General features: G+C 32.3%; 1 protein-coding gene across 3 annotated transcripts in view; it reads right to left on the reverse strand.

Moving 5' to 3' along the window:
• The window catches only part of LOC126775523 (zinc finger CCCH domain-containing protein 13), an 82985-nt gene that overhangs the window by 45971 nt on the left and 20959 nt on the right, over positions 1 to 16055 (reverse strand). For 2 of the 3 annotated variants that reach the window (XM_050497534.1, XM_050497531.1), the window contains exon 2: positions 7782 to 7819. The exons of the other annotated variant lie outside the window; for it this stretch is intronic. The gene's annotated coding sequence lies outside the window, so the exon portion shown is untranslated. The remainder of the gene's footprint in view (positions 1 to 7781; positions 7820 to 16055) is intronic. 3 annotated transcript variants of the gene reach the window in all.

Genomic DNA, 16055 nt, shown 5'->3' on the forward strand with positions numbered 1-16055 from the left:
TCCAAAATCGTAAATAATCATATCTAAAATCTAATAAAATAGATAAAAAATTGCATAATATTTGATTAAAAAAAAAGTCATATACTGCTTTTTAAGCTATTCAGATTCAGAGATCTTGTGTCGTCTGATAATAACCATCCCATCGGATTATATGTGACCACCTTTGTTTGTGCACACACTTGTGCATGACATCTTTAGCGCTGAAGACTCGTCTCTAGCAGTTACGGTATTGTTTTTTAAAGAATAATAGCAACGCCTGTTTTTTAGGGAATTACTGATATTCCTATTTAGCCCTCCAAAGTAAAGCTCGTATTAGAAGTAGGAACGACAATTGCTCAATTACGAATTTTTACATCGCTAAGCAGCCCGTAAATCATAGCGCTATTGACGCTTAAAGTATTGAATTATGTAAGTAATATATTGCAGTAAGAACTTAATAGTCGATTCTGGTTATTTTTTGTGTTTAAGACGCGACATCTCGAAGAGCCAACTTCAAGACGGTCAATTTAAGTGGAGCGTATAATACATATTATATATTCCACCAACCCGCATTGGAGCAGCGTGGTGGAATAAGCTCCTAACCTTCTTCTCAAAAAGGGAGAGGAGGCCTTAGCCCAGCAGTGGGACATTCACAAGCTGTTACTGATATAACAAAAGTCAGGAAGTTTTTTTATACTTGAAAATATAAAGAATTTTATCTCAATGGTGCATCGACTTATCTAAAGTAAATTCTGTCAAACATTTCTGGCATTACGAAAGATTCACCGCTTATCAACATTCCATATTTATCTAAAAAAATGTTTGTCCGTTTCCGGATAATCGATAAAAATATATGTCATCTGATTATACACTTGGACATGGAATTTCGAGAGATTTTGATAGTGTTTTTTTTACCTATTTTATATAACAAACAGTAAAATATATATAACAGAGTACACGTACAAATGACATAACATCTTAGTTCCCAAGGTTGCGATGCATTGACAATGTAAGTCTTACAGTACCAATGTCTATGTGCGGTGGTGACCACTTACCATCAGGTGGCTCGTTTCCCAGTCTTTTTTTTTTTTTTTCAGCCTTTTGCCGTCCACTGCTGGACGAAAGCCTCCCCCATAGAACGCCAACCATCCCGATCTTGGGCAGTCCGCATCCATCCCGAACCTGCCACCTTTTTTAAATCGTCGGCCCATCTTGTCACAGGGCGTCCTACACTACGTTTGCCTAAGCGTGGTCTCCACTCCAACACGTGTCGGCTCCATCGGCTATCAATGCGCCTGGAGACATGACCAGCCCACTTCCACTTCAGCGAGCTAATTCTAAGCGCGATGTCGGTGACTTTAGTTCTCTGGCGAATGTCCTCATTTCGGATTCTATCTGCCAGAGAAACCCCAAGCATCGCGCGTTCCATTGCTCGCTGAGCGACCCTAAATTGGTGGACCAGTCCTACGGTAAGTGTCCACGTTTCGGCACCGTAAGTCATTACAGGTAGGACGCACTGATTGAAGACCCTGGTCTTAAGCGACTGTGGGATCGACGATTCAAAAATATGACGTAACCTCCCGAATGCCGCCCAGCCCAAACGTATTCTTCTTTTAGCCTCCTTCTCAAAGTTGTGCCGGCCAAGTTGTATAGTTTGGCCCAGGTAGGTATATTCCTGCACAACTTCAAGTGGAGAGCCATTTACGACCACTGGTCTCGGGGATATATGACGGTTTGCCATAATTTTGGTCTTTTCAATGTTCATCCTGAGACCTACTTGTCTTGAAGAATCGCTCAGGCTGTTTAGCATCTCTTCCAAATCCTGCAGAGTCTCCGCCATGATGACAATGTCGTCGGCAAATCGCAGATGTGTAATGTGTTGGCCATTTATATTAATGCCGCGTCCGTTCCAATCGAGCGTCTTGAAGACGTCCTCCAATGCATTGGTAAAGAGTTTCGGTGATATTACATCTCCCTGTCTTACCCCGCGATGCAATTGGATTGGTCTTGTGCTCTGATCTTGTACTTGGACGGTCATGGTTGCGGCTTCGTACAAACACTTTACCACATGGACATACCGACAGTCAATTAGGCATCTCTGCATGGATTCCAGAACAGCCCTTTTGCAGCTTCTTCTGAAAAACTACCGCCCCATTTCACTTTTAAGCCATGTTTACAAATTGTTTTCGAGGGTAATCACGAATCGTCTTGCCCGAAAATTCGATGACTTCCAACCCGTGGAGCAGGCTGGGTTTCGAAAAGGCTTCAGTACCGTAGACCACATACACACACTAAGGCAAATAATACAGAAGACCGAGGAATATAATCGGCCTCTATGCCTAGCGTTTGTGGACTACGAAAAAGCCTTCGATACCATCGAGACCTGGGCTGTTCCCAGTCATGTTATTTTTAAATAAATATAGCTTATTTTTCTGCTAAGGATTATATAAATTATAGAAGAGCTTGGAGTTAGCATTCGTTGATGTTCATTCATATAATTAATTGTACATGATTATCACATGTAATTTTTTTATTGTTAAAAAGAGTTTCTTGCCGGTTCTCCTCGGTAGAATCTACATTCTGAAACGGTGGTGGCTTTGTATTAAAATTAAAATAGTAAAATGACAAATCAAAAGTGCTTGCTTACTTGAATAAAGTATATTTTTTAATATTAATTGATAAAGTTTATTTGTATATTTTGTATAAGACAGGACTTTTAGATAATTTTCAATAATAAAAAACTTGAACATAAATCCGTGTATATGAAAAATTGCAATTTAATATTGACAAACAATAACTCATAAAAATGTCTATGGAATATTGTACTTTTAGTACGCCAAGAATTCAATGGTATATTAAATAAAGCTTTCGCCCGAAGTAAAACGCTGGTTGTTACTGATACTTCATTGTACGCCGTAGTGTTCTTGACGTATAACTCATACGTCAATTTTAATGTTATTACGTCATTTTACTAAATGACGTAAGTGAATTACTACACTATCTACTTTTTTCCTTGTATCTCCACAGACGTTTAGTGCCCTTGTTGCATCTTTATCCTTAATTTATTTTAATGTTATTTTAATGTACCTGCGTATTTTTAGGATAAAAAAATTGATAGGCATACGGTATTCATTTGTAATATCCAAATTGGTTTGCATTTGACCTCGTAGAGTCTAGATGATTTATTCATTGACTCGGAATATGTACCGACCGTAGAATGTAGACTTCCTTGAAGAGGAGCTATTTTTCTTCGTAGGAGTCTTAACATAATCGATCATCATCGCCATTATGGATCGCCATTTTTAGATTATAATTCACACTAAATTCTAACAAGAAATATATTCAATTTATACATTTTCGTTTGTATATATTTGTATTAATGATATGGTTAAACTTTTTTTTTCTGTAACATCAACGTAATGTAACGTCCTTTCTTGTGCAGCCTAAGGTTGGCCGTAAGAGAATGCTTCCAGCGTTAAATCCAGAATTAAAATATGTATAATATCTTTATATATTGTGCAGTGCAATTAAGTATTAAATAAATATATATATATATATATATATATATATATATATATATATATATATATATACTTTAATGTATTTTTTTTTCAAAGCAAGTATTTTCCCAAATGTATGTATGTTCTGGATCGAAACTACGCCTTAACCATCACTAAGCCTGTTGATTGAATAGTATTAAAAATACGCTAATTTCAATTTTAATAACTTAACGATTTCAATCTATCATAAACGTATAACTATTTTTTACATTTAATTGACACTATAAAGTTTAATGACCACGACTCGATTAATTTTAACCGGTATTATATTACCGATAATCTTTTATAATCCGATTAATCAGAATTATCAACAGATTAATTATTTCGTAGCTTTTTATTTACATTTAGTCAGCTTCTAGAGCCAATTTACACCATAGTTTCCAATCATCTTAATGATTCACGCAAGAATTAGTTAATGGGTTACTAAGTAGTAAGTACTTTATACTTAAAAGTATATTATTTTAAATAATAATACCACAACGCCACACCAATGCGACATAAAATTAAAATATTTAATTGCTTTGAAGACTATTTTTGCACAATTGTTTATTGTTCCTCAATAAAACGAAGGAGTGCGGTTTGGTGGATATATATGTGATATTGATACGACACGTCGGTATCCTCACGATGAGTATTTTTTTACCGACGATCTTTCGATTATTATTTTATGTATAAAATGTTATAAATATAAATTAGAAATATTTATTATAAATTAATAATTTCAAAAGTATGCCGTTAAAGCATCTATGGGTCGAAATAATTTAACGGTAAATATGTAGATAGTCTCAGATATTTCGATAGTTTAGAAACAACTTATGGATTGCGCATGCGCATAACTTGTTCTTGACTTTCTTTTATTTAACAGTAATACGTAACAAACGTGTAAACATATGTTTGTATTTACCTATTGCACGAGAAACATTACCGTCAAATTTTGTTTCTAAGAATATTAATTTAGAATACAATTTTCTTTCGGCTTTCATAAAGTTACTTATGGAAGTTCTGTTTTATGTAAATTTGGCTTATTATTCGATTCCTTGAAAACTTTTTATGTTGTCCGTTTAAGGATTCGAGTTTGGGCTCTACAGCCGTATAAGCTAGATACTACTCAAACGAGGCGATTATTAATATATAGGAAATTACGATTTAAAAAATTCACTCACGAAAATAAACAAATTTCTGCAGAAATACCTTTCCTTAGAAAATTCTTTAGATTATGACGTTTAACTATATCTAAGTCATAAGTTTACCCCGTTTTCCATTTTCTCTGAACTAGATATTGTCAAGCACAAACAGTTATTTCCCACTGCTTAAATTATTAGTTTCCTCATTGAAAGTGGTACCTCATAATATTCACGTTCCTGCAAATAAAAAATTTAACGATACTATTTTTATTTTTCTTTGAAAAATAATTATATATTTTCATTATTATTCTGTGAAGGCTAGACATGCTCAACGTTGTTTCAACACTCGCAAAATCAAATTAAAAGTAATGTTCACTAAGAACATGTAAGGGTGATTTCTGTAAGTAACTTGCTTAATATCAACCATCAAAATCGGTTTAAAAAAGTGATGTTATCACTAAGAGAGCGACCCTTTCCAAAGAACCTTTCGATAAAATACAAGTGCCTTTTTTATCTGTACATACATTTCATAAATACTTTTAGGTTTATTCATTTATCACATTAAACCACAAACCTCAAATAAATATGCAACAAATTGAATATTTTTTTTAAATTAAAAAACGAATGAACTAATAAAACCTTTTTAGTGACAGTTTTTTTTTCTTTTAAATAATGAAAATGGTGCTTTGACGTTTACATATAAAATAAAACTAGGCTGGATCGTGTTTCGTTATCGTTAAATACAAACAGTTATGTTCAAGTGTCATTGTTATTTTATAGATCGTTCAATTATAAACCGCGAATAATATCAATGTAAGTTAATCGAGGCCTTCGTCCTTGTCTCGACACGAATACCTATCTTACTCGGTCATATACATTTGCATATGTTGCGTTCAGCTCGTGACCTCAAACCGAACGAGAGAAAATCTTTGCGTATAATTTTAGAAATATTTATAAAAAAATACACACCGAAGTATGTACGTACCTATACTATTTTTTGTGCCGATATTTGATAAGAATAAAAATTAAAACAATTTTATTTAGGACACAAGTAATGTAGACACAAACAAATATTTCATCATTGAATTAGTTTAATTGCCACTTGTCATATTTTGACATTTATAAGCTTGTGTTCGCGTGTCTACGTATGTGTGTGGAGTCACAATAGCTTAAGTCGTGTTTATTCTAAAAAAATAATCTTAAATTTTTGTTAATAATAAACTTCTTTGGACAATGTGAAAGTATTAATTCAAGGTCAAATTTGAATGCAACGATTTAAAGTAACATTTCAATATAAAACGTGTATGACTCTTCGCAGGTGTTGCTTGCGTTCTCTTTTTCCTTCACGAAAATAAATCACTGACGTTAAACGTCATTTATGGATGTCTAGAGGTCAAATATGTAACAATAATTAAATAATTATATAAATATGAGATTACACTTGCTCGACCTCGTTTAATGACATGATAGGAAATATAAAACAAAGAACGCAAACTAACGTTCTAATACTCTGAGAAATTAATCACAAATCAATCACACAGTGGTAGAGGTTTTTGCAAGTCCGTCTGGGTAGGAACGGTGGTACTCCTCGCTTATTCTACCGCTAAACAGCATCATATTATTGTTACAGTCTATATTATTACAAACACAACGGATATCATTAACCCGTCTCAAAGGTGGTGGTGCATTGGCAGTATAAGTAATGGTTAATATTTCTTACAGCGATGCCTATGAGCGTTGATGACCAATTACCATCAGTGTGACCCTTTGTCACATACTGATAAATTAAAAAAAAAACATTGAATTTTACAATTTTTTAAATCTAAAGTAATTCAATTTCATCTAAATCCGTGTGATTGAAACAAACATCTAAACATACAAACTTTCACATTTGTATTAGAAGTATTTATCTGCTAGTCTAAAGTTTTCTCAGCCTCACGCGCCACCTTATACGTTTATGGTAGAATGTCAGAAACCTTCACTTAAGTGCCAACAGCTGTTCGTTTCAACTTAATCAGATGAACGATGCGTGAAAGCATAAAATACGAACAGACACAAGCATTTATTTTAATATAATGCTACATATTATAAAACTATTTAATCGTATCGTCTCTCTGTACGCGATAATCTCATACACTAGCGAACGGATTTTCGTAGAATTCTCACCAATGGACGGTATGATCAATGAGAAATGAGGGTTTAGACGTATAAATAATTAATTAAATTTTTGTGTAAATTGGCGACGATCGTTGAAGATGTCGGAAAAAGACATGCCGACAATACTGACCCAATTGAGTTATATGTATTAAAAAAAATGTTTTATATAGATCATTATTCCCTTATTCTACTCGTGCGAAGCCGGTTATAGTTTTTTTTTATAGTATAGGAAGGCGGACGAGCATATGGGCCACCTGATGGTAAGTGGTCACCAACGCCCATAGACATTGGCACTGTAAGAAATGTTAACCATCGCTTACCACACCAATGCGCCACCAATCTTGGAAACTAAGATGTTATGTCCCTTGTGCCTGTAATTACACTGGCTCACTCACCCTTCTAGGTTAGCAACTATAAACTAATTTACAAACGGTTGCCATCTTTTTTTATTTTTTTTTTATTTTAATATTTGTAAACGTGCATTTCCAATAATTTACACTTACACAAACACACTACACTTTATAACACACTGATATGTATATTAAAATTTAATGTAAATTATAATTTTAATATGTTGCTATATTGAAAATGGCCAACATAGCTTGCCGTAACCGTAACAGCCTGTGAATGTCCCACTGCTGGGCTAAAGGCCTCCTCTCCTCTTTTTGAGGAGAAGGTTTGGAGCTTATTCCACCACGCTGCTCCAATGCGGGTTGGTAGAATTCACATGTGGCAGAATTTCAGTGCAATTAGACACATGCAGGTTTCCTCACGATGTTTTCCTTCACCGTAAAGCACGAGATGAATTATAATTACAAATTAAGCACATGAAAAGTCAGTGGTGCTTGCCCGGGCTTGAACCCACGATCATCGGTTGAGATTCACGCGTTCTTACCACTGGGCCATCTCGGCTATAACATAGCTTGAATAACATTAATTCTGTGAGTATTTTAAATTTTACCTTATTCTTTGAGATTGACTCTTGCTTCTACAACACAGCTGAAACAAAAAAAAAAATACAATTTAGTAAGGCTATTAACAGATAAACGAGATCACTGCAAAATCAAATGGCGATATTTTTTTTCGCGGTTTCAAAACGCAACATACACCAAAGTATATAAATAACCAGAATCAAATATTTATTTTTAAATGTTACAGAAATGCTAGATATAAGCACGTTTTATTTGGAATACGGACTTAAACGTGACTTTATTTTTAATTTTAATTGATTGTGTCGAATTCCATTGAAATTTTGCCACGAGTCTCCACCAAACACCATTGGCACGTTAAGACATAAGCTTCTATCATAAGAAGAGAGAACAACAGTAGATTGACAGACGGTTATTTTTTTATGAATTGATATTTTTAAAAAATCTCTTCGAGATTAACGACAGCGTGTCAATATAAAAAGGAAACAAAAGTGGAATCGAGATAATTTTCCATTGCAGGCGTGAAAGTCGTCGCCGATATCAAATAATTGAACGTTACGATTACATTTCGACCTGCATTCGTTACAAGATATTTAAACAAACAAGTACATACTCAAGTTTTTTTACGAGCTCCATTATAATTAATTGATTTTAATTTGATATTTCCTGTAAAATATACTTCTAATATAAATACAAATTGATATTTAATTTTTAGTTTTCTAAGGTAAGGTGGGTTCAAACCCGGGCAAGCACCACTGAATTTTCATGTGCTTAATTTGTGTTTATAATTCATCTCGTACTTTACGGTGAAGGAAAACATCGTGAGGAAACCTGCATTCTAAGACCTGAAGTCTAATTTCACTGAAATTCTGCCACATGTGTTCCAACCCGCCTTGGAGCAGCGTGGTGGAATAAGCTCCAAACCTTCTCCTCAAAAAGAGGAGAGGAGGCCTTTAGCCCAGCAGTGAAACATTCACAGGCTGTTACAGTACAGTAAGGTAAGGACAAATAAATAACAATAAATTAAAAATAAATTAGTAGCGAGCATTAAACACATGCTTTACGCCGGTTGTAACAGAATATGTAAGGGGGAGGGGTTATAAAAAAATAGCCTATGTCCTTCCTCAAGTTCAAGTTTGCTTCATACCAAATTTCATCAAAATCGGTTCAGTTCTAGCCGTGAAAGCGTTAAAGACATACATAGACTTCCGCATTTATAATAAGTATTAGTAGTATCGCATTTAAGAAAAGTAAATCTATTTACTTCCCTCGCTTTTAATAACTGTTTTAAAATGTAATATTTATAATAATAAATAAATAATAATATAATATTTTAGAATAAATGTCTATTATTACTTCAATATTCAACAGTCCGTGAAGTCGTACGATTAAAAAATATACGTAAAAGGTGTCCTTCAAATATGATGTTACAAGTATGTAATTTTATTTGCTTGTTATAATTTACACCTGTCGTTGACAGCTGACATTACGAGTACGCGACAAGAATATGTTTTTTTTTAATTATCGAATCGAAGAGTATATTCTGTCATACGTGACATTGGCGTTGTGCACAAAAATAAAAACTTTTTATTTGGATAAGAATGTCAAACGCTTTTTTAAAAATAAACATTAATTATTTTATACTAACTGCTTCACAATGTATCACCCAATTTTAATTTTCCTGCGTCACCAACTTCTTCGACGTCTTTGTTTTATAAATCTTCCTCAAGAATTCAGATATCAAATGCAAAAGGATTTTTTGAAATCCGATAAACGGTTTCGAGATTAGCGCATTCAAACAAAATTACAAACAAACAGCTTTATTATATTAGTACAAATATACTGTATTATCACCAGTGCCAAAAATATGTCAAAAATGACGGCTTGAAGGTGTTGGTGGAACCGACATAAAATTCAAACGACCCATTCATACTACTGGTGAACTTATATATAAAAATTTGCAAAAAATATTTATTGGATTTCATGGTATTCTCAAATAAATAAACCGTAAGCGTTTTTGCACTATAATTATTCGCTTCTGCTCGCACTGACGTTATTTATCGTGGAATATTCAACATATTTTAGAATTACGACTCCTTTCGCTTTGTAATTTCAACGCTTCCGCTCCCTTACGAGCTTAACATATTCCTCGATAAATAACGTTTGTGAAACCGGAACAACAAACAATAAAAATATTACAAAGATTGTTATAATTCAAAAAGGTTGTATTCAATCAATTTTGTGTGTAGGTATCATAAATTATTATCAAGTATATGTTAGTTGGTTCAACTTTTATGGCAACTTCAAGATTCTATACTCTATTTCAAATTGTTGTAGTTATTTTAATTTTTTTTGAAGGTGTGATGGGTTGACAAATGCTAATTATATTATAATCAATAGACAAAACGCTACTAAACACAATACATTCCTTCAAACTCTTGCTAAAGAGTCAAGCGAACATAATTATCTACATATTAAATTAAAAAAAAAGCTATCATTCCTACTAATTTTAAATACGAATAAGGATTTAAAAAAAAAATCTACGTCAGATGTTTACGTAAGATTTCCAGTGTGTTTTAATTATTTATTTTAGCAAGCGTTCGCAAATAGTTCTAACTTAGCATAGCAATGCAAATTTAGAATATGTAACGTGATTTTTTTAATAAATTGTAAGGGTACATCTTCTTAAATATTAATAATAACAATAAATTATTGCACACTAAAACAATGGAAAAAATATTTACAAAAAAAAAATTTTAAGACTACGAATATAAAATGAAAGCGTGCAAGGTCTTATTTATCACTGAAAAAATGATAATTTTTGTAATATATTATAAAAAATTATAATATATATTGTTCAAAAACAAAATAGAACTCTTTTAAATTATAGTATAATATAGTAGGTTATTGAATTTTTTTGTAGGGCTTTGTGCAAGCTCGTCTGGGTAGGTACCACCCACTCATCAGATATTCTACCGCAAAACAGCAATACTTGATATTGTTGTGTTCCGGTTTGAAGGGTGAGTGAGCCGGTGTAATTACAGGCACAAGGGACATAAAATCTTAGTTCCCAAGGTTGGTGGCGCATTGGCTATAAGCGATGGTTGACATTTCTTACAATGCCAATGTCTAAGGGCGTTTGGTGACCACTTACCATCAGGCGGCCCATATGCTCGTCCACCTTCCTATTCTATAAATAAAAATTATTTAGTATTTATGCAAAGTTGTAGCGAAAGAGTAAGAAATACTTCTGTTTTCATTAAAGATAACAAGGTTAATACGAATTCGTTTTCATCAAATGGTAGGTACTAAATATATGGTACATATAGTTTAAAAAATATATACATTACTAAATTAATTTTGTTTTATGCAAATTAAGGAACTAAATATAATTGTCTTCGTAACAAATTTTCCATTCCTTCTGGAAATCAAGCATCAGGTTATCTTTAAACTTGAGTTTATACATATGGTATCAAATAGAAAACGTACTTTATTCGCGAACGTGTTCATGATATTATTTAAAATCAAACCATAAAGCGATAAAAAAAATTATAAAGCGTAACATTAATAATCATTATACCGTAAAACGTTTTGATATATTAATAATAAATGCAAAAATATTTAAAAAGGATAAGTTGTGATAATATGCTAGTTATATGATAGTTGCCAAAAGTTGTGTTATGAAACGCATTCATAAAAACAAAATGTGTTTTTTGTAAGTAGACACATAAAAACACTTTCCAATTGTCATATTACATCTAAATGTAAAGCTTGATAAATGGCAAAAAACTCTTTTTTGACGTACTAATTTTTATAAATAAAATCACATACAGCTTTAATATATAATGTTTATATATCCTTAGTTATCTATATAAGTATATAATATATAAAAGGGTAGCTGACTGCTATATCGACCCCCAGCTTCCTTTTACACATTAAGTTAGCCACTACGAAACTATTTTTAAAAATGTAACCCCTAAGCTTTACGGTTTACGGGGGATGAAAGATTTGTATGGAAGTTCGAAACACAAGCGAAGCCGCGGGTAAATCACTAGTCTTAAGTATAAGTAAGCCGAGTCACTCAAAATGTCACATTATATATTATACACTTCGCTATCTCGTAACGAATTATGTGAAAGAATTTGCCACTTTCTTTTTATATTTGCTGTGAATACGGGTTTATTTTTCATATTATGATTTTACGAAACGTGTCTTTGTGAACGCCGTTTTAGTAATAAACTACAAGTTAACATCATACGTTTTCCGACTTTCTCCTTATCCTTTATGGCAAATGATTATTTCATACAATTAAAGGGAGATATTTAATTTTACGATCACTATCTGGTCATCCAATTTAGACGAGAAAGCTAAGTTACTCCTTACAGGAAATAGCATTGACGTAAGATAAAGTCATCGTTATTTATACGACGTTTTGCATTAGATGTATTGGGTGTAAAAAGTGTGATTGTGAAATATTAACTAAGATTATTTTTAAAACATTATATTAATATATATACATTCTAAATATAAATTATTCCTAATTTGAAATATGTAATTTTATTTGCCTATCAATGAAAAACATGTTCTATTTTCAAATTTTTGTTTCTTTTTTTTATATCGGTTTTGTATTATCTGTAAATAGAAGCAGTTCTCGATGTGCTGCGGTAACTTTAACAATGAACCCGATAGATCCTTATTCCATTCAGTTATACTTACTTGAAAGTCGCTATGGACTAATAAACATTGTTCAGACTGGGCGCCCTCCAGCCAAGGTGAGGCGGTTGACCGGTTGCATTCCGTTTAAGTCATCGACTATTTTCGTTTTTATGTTTTTAAAAAATCTTTCTGATTATACCGGTGGTGTTATCTTAATACTATTAACCGATGTCGGTGAGGTATACCTTTGGAGACCATACGTCCGATTAAAATAGGACGGTCTCGCTTTTAGCCTACGTGTCCCTCAAAAATGTCAACGCGCACTTAAACATACAACTAATGAAAAAAATCCTTAAAAGATAACGTGATGCTTCGTAACAAATTTTCCCTAAAGTCAAGTTTAGGGGTGGAAACGGTGTCATTTATCCCCAAGTATAATATTGAAGAGTAGTAAATGTCTTCGGCTGTTGACTTATAAAAATACGACAATTTTAAAATAAAAATAAATTACAAGGCATTTTAGAAAACCGCAAAAGGACCATATGAATAGCGTCTTATCAATTCATCAGTTGTCTGAGACAGGCTTCATTCCGCAAACAGTGATTATCGCAGCCTTGTTGGACTTTCGCCAAGGCGATAGGTCAGGCTATCTCACGGCAAATTATCACGAACAGGTATAGCCTCATTTCTCCATCAATTTTACTCAGTAGTTAGTAGTTACATTATTAAATACATCTAGGATGAATGCCACTTGAGATAATATCTAGTTAAAGCAAAATATATACTCGTACCATCGCTATGTTTGTGAAAATTATAATTCAAAATCTTTTCTATCTAGAACGTTCAATGAGTGATGTATTCAGGCCGCATTACTTTGCAATTAAAATTTTTGAAACATGTATAAAATTTCCATTCACATAATTCAGCTTGGTCGTTACTATCTTGCTGTTTTAGTACGAAAACTTTAGTAACCATATTTATTTATATATGAATCAGTATCATTATATTCACAAAATAGACAAATAAAATTATGACTATTTTTGTTTCAAGTATATTAACATTGAGACGTATTGTCTACAGGAAACAAGATATCGTTTTAAAAAAAAAAATATTCAATTTAAATAAACTAACTTAAAAAATATATTGTACAAAAATGTTTAATGAATATTTTAATATATAATCAATATTACAACATTTTAAATTATACATCAAGACTTACAATGAGTGAATTTAGTTTTGTTAACTAAACGCTGTTGTTATAAATAATTTTGACAGTTAACAGAAGTGATCCACAACTACCTGTGCCTGTATGTTAGAAAAAAGTTAAGGTACGTTCTAAATTTAAAAAAAAAAACAACAAAGAAAAAGGACAACTGCCGCATATTTCCATTGGCCTTAGTGCGTAAGGCGTCTTTGTTAGAATGTATCGATTCGAGAATAGTTAGCTTGACAAGTGAATGTGAGGGGCAGAACGAAGGTCGCTTCGTTCATGACAAAGGCCTAGATGAACATTCTATTGACGGATAAATATTACCATAGCATAATTAATTTATGAATAATTTATAAATTTAATTTAAATAAACATTAAATAAACATTATGATGCTTATTCATTTTGTGAAGTACTTGAAAATAGTTATGTTCAATTTAAAAAAAAAAAAAAGCGAAACATGCGACGTGACGGGCAAATAAGCTACTTGATGGTAAGTGGTCTCCATTGCCCTTAGACATTGACGTTGTAAGAAATATCCATCCCTAACATCGTCAACGCGCCACCAACCTTGGGAACTAGAATGTTATGTCAATTGTGCCTGCAGTTACAATGGCTCACTCACACTTCAAACCTAAACACAATAATACTAAAGATGGCAGTAGAATATATGACGAGTGGGTGGTAGGCAGACGAGCACAAAGCCCTATTATCAAGTAAAAACTGTCCAGTGTATTGAATTATTTAATGCATTTAACTGAAATATACAATAACAGCAAAGTTAAGATTTAAAGAGGTAAATTTTAAAAGATAATCAATTTCCGAGGGATGTCAACTGATAATAAATTTAAAAAAAATTCTTTTTTTTAATTTATTATAATAAATTATATAAATTAAAAAAAATTATTATTATATAAATTAAAAAAAAATTCTTGAATATGTTTTTTTTATTAAAAAATATAAAATAAACTTAATTGCATCAAACGCCTAAATGTTCTGCTTAGGACAGTCCACAAATATTTATTACATTACGTAACAAATTATATCGGTTTTACGGAATCGATTCGTAGTAATTGGCGACTTGGTTATCAACACTATAACTCGTTCAAGAGCTTAACAAATCGGACAATGCTTTAGTTCCTAGAACAGAAAAAAAATCATTGAAAACGTTAACCTTTCCCATAAACATTTTTGTTATTATTATTTAATTTTAAATAAATAGACAGACTGGCAAATGGGTCACGTGATTGTAAGTGGTGAACATCCATAGACATAGGCATCTTTAGAAATATTAACCAGCCCTTACAACCTCAATGCGTCACTTACCTTGGGGACTAAGTTATTACACTGACTGTTGGTACACTCACCTTTAAAACGAGACACGATACTAAGTATTGCTGTTTGGCGGTATAATATGTGAATGGGTGGTACCTACCCAGACGAGCTTGAACAGAGCCCTAAATAAATCTTTTTTTATACACGCAGTTTAAAAATAAATGATAATACAGGATGATTTGTAACTTTCTAAAGTTAACAATTACTTTTAAAATTTGTCACGTAATGTTTTGAGGTTATAAAATACTTTGTAGTTAATTTCGTATTTCCTTTTGCTACGATTAAATCTAAGTAGGTTTTTAGCACCGTGTTAAAAATAGTTGATGTTTTTAAATGATCGACTTCCGGTTTAGAATGTATTTATTTTGTAAATACCACATGTTAAAGGAAAAACTTAGAAATTATTTTTTAAAACGCCATTTAACAACAATTTCTTACTAAACGTAACTAAATTTTTATCACCGTATCAAATAAGGGATTCAACTAGCCGTTCCTAATCCTTGGCTTTAAAATTCCTCTGCGTTTCGGCTACATTCGGTGACGAAAAAACATGCGTATAAAAACTACGTAAGCTTTATGATAAAAAAAAAAAAAAACAAAAATAACAAAACACGAGGCACGCGATCGAGAATCGAACCTGCGCCATTAACGTTCCAGACACACCTACCGGGCTCGTAAAAAAATACCTGAATGTACAGACACGAAAGAAAGTGTTAATCGATGATTTTATTCATTTTATTACTTTTAAGTTATTATATATACGATAAGAGGTTATTAAAACTTATTTAATTGTTAAGGTTATTAAATTTAAAAGGAACAGCAATATTGTAATTGATAGAAGAACGGAAGGAATGTTACCTCTACATTAATATGTATCTGACATAAAATTAGGTTCATGATCTTCAAGAATATAGATAATTATTAGTTTTTTTTTTATTTAAAAAAAGACACTGACAATCTTAGTGAAAATATTTCTGTGTACAGATGTAAAATAGATAAAATATACAAACTTTTGTATTTGATTATACAAAACAATATGAACAAAACTAGTTTTCTCGATACGCAGCATCCTTATGTTTTCACTTTACTATAATAACATAATGGTTA

This window comes from Nymphalis io, chromosome 18 (genome assembly GCF_905147045.1).
Source record: "Nymphalis io chromosome 18, ilAglIoxx1.1, whole genome shotgun sequence".
Classification (NCBI taxonomy): Eukaryota; Metazoa; Arthropoda; class Insecta; order Lepidoptera; family Nymphalidae; genus Nymphalis; species Nymphalis io.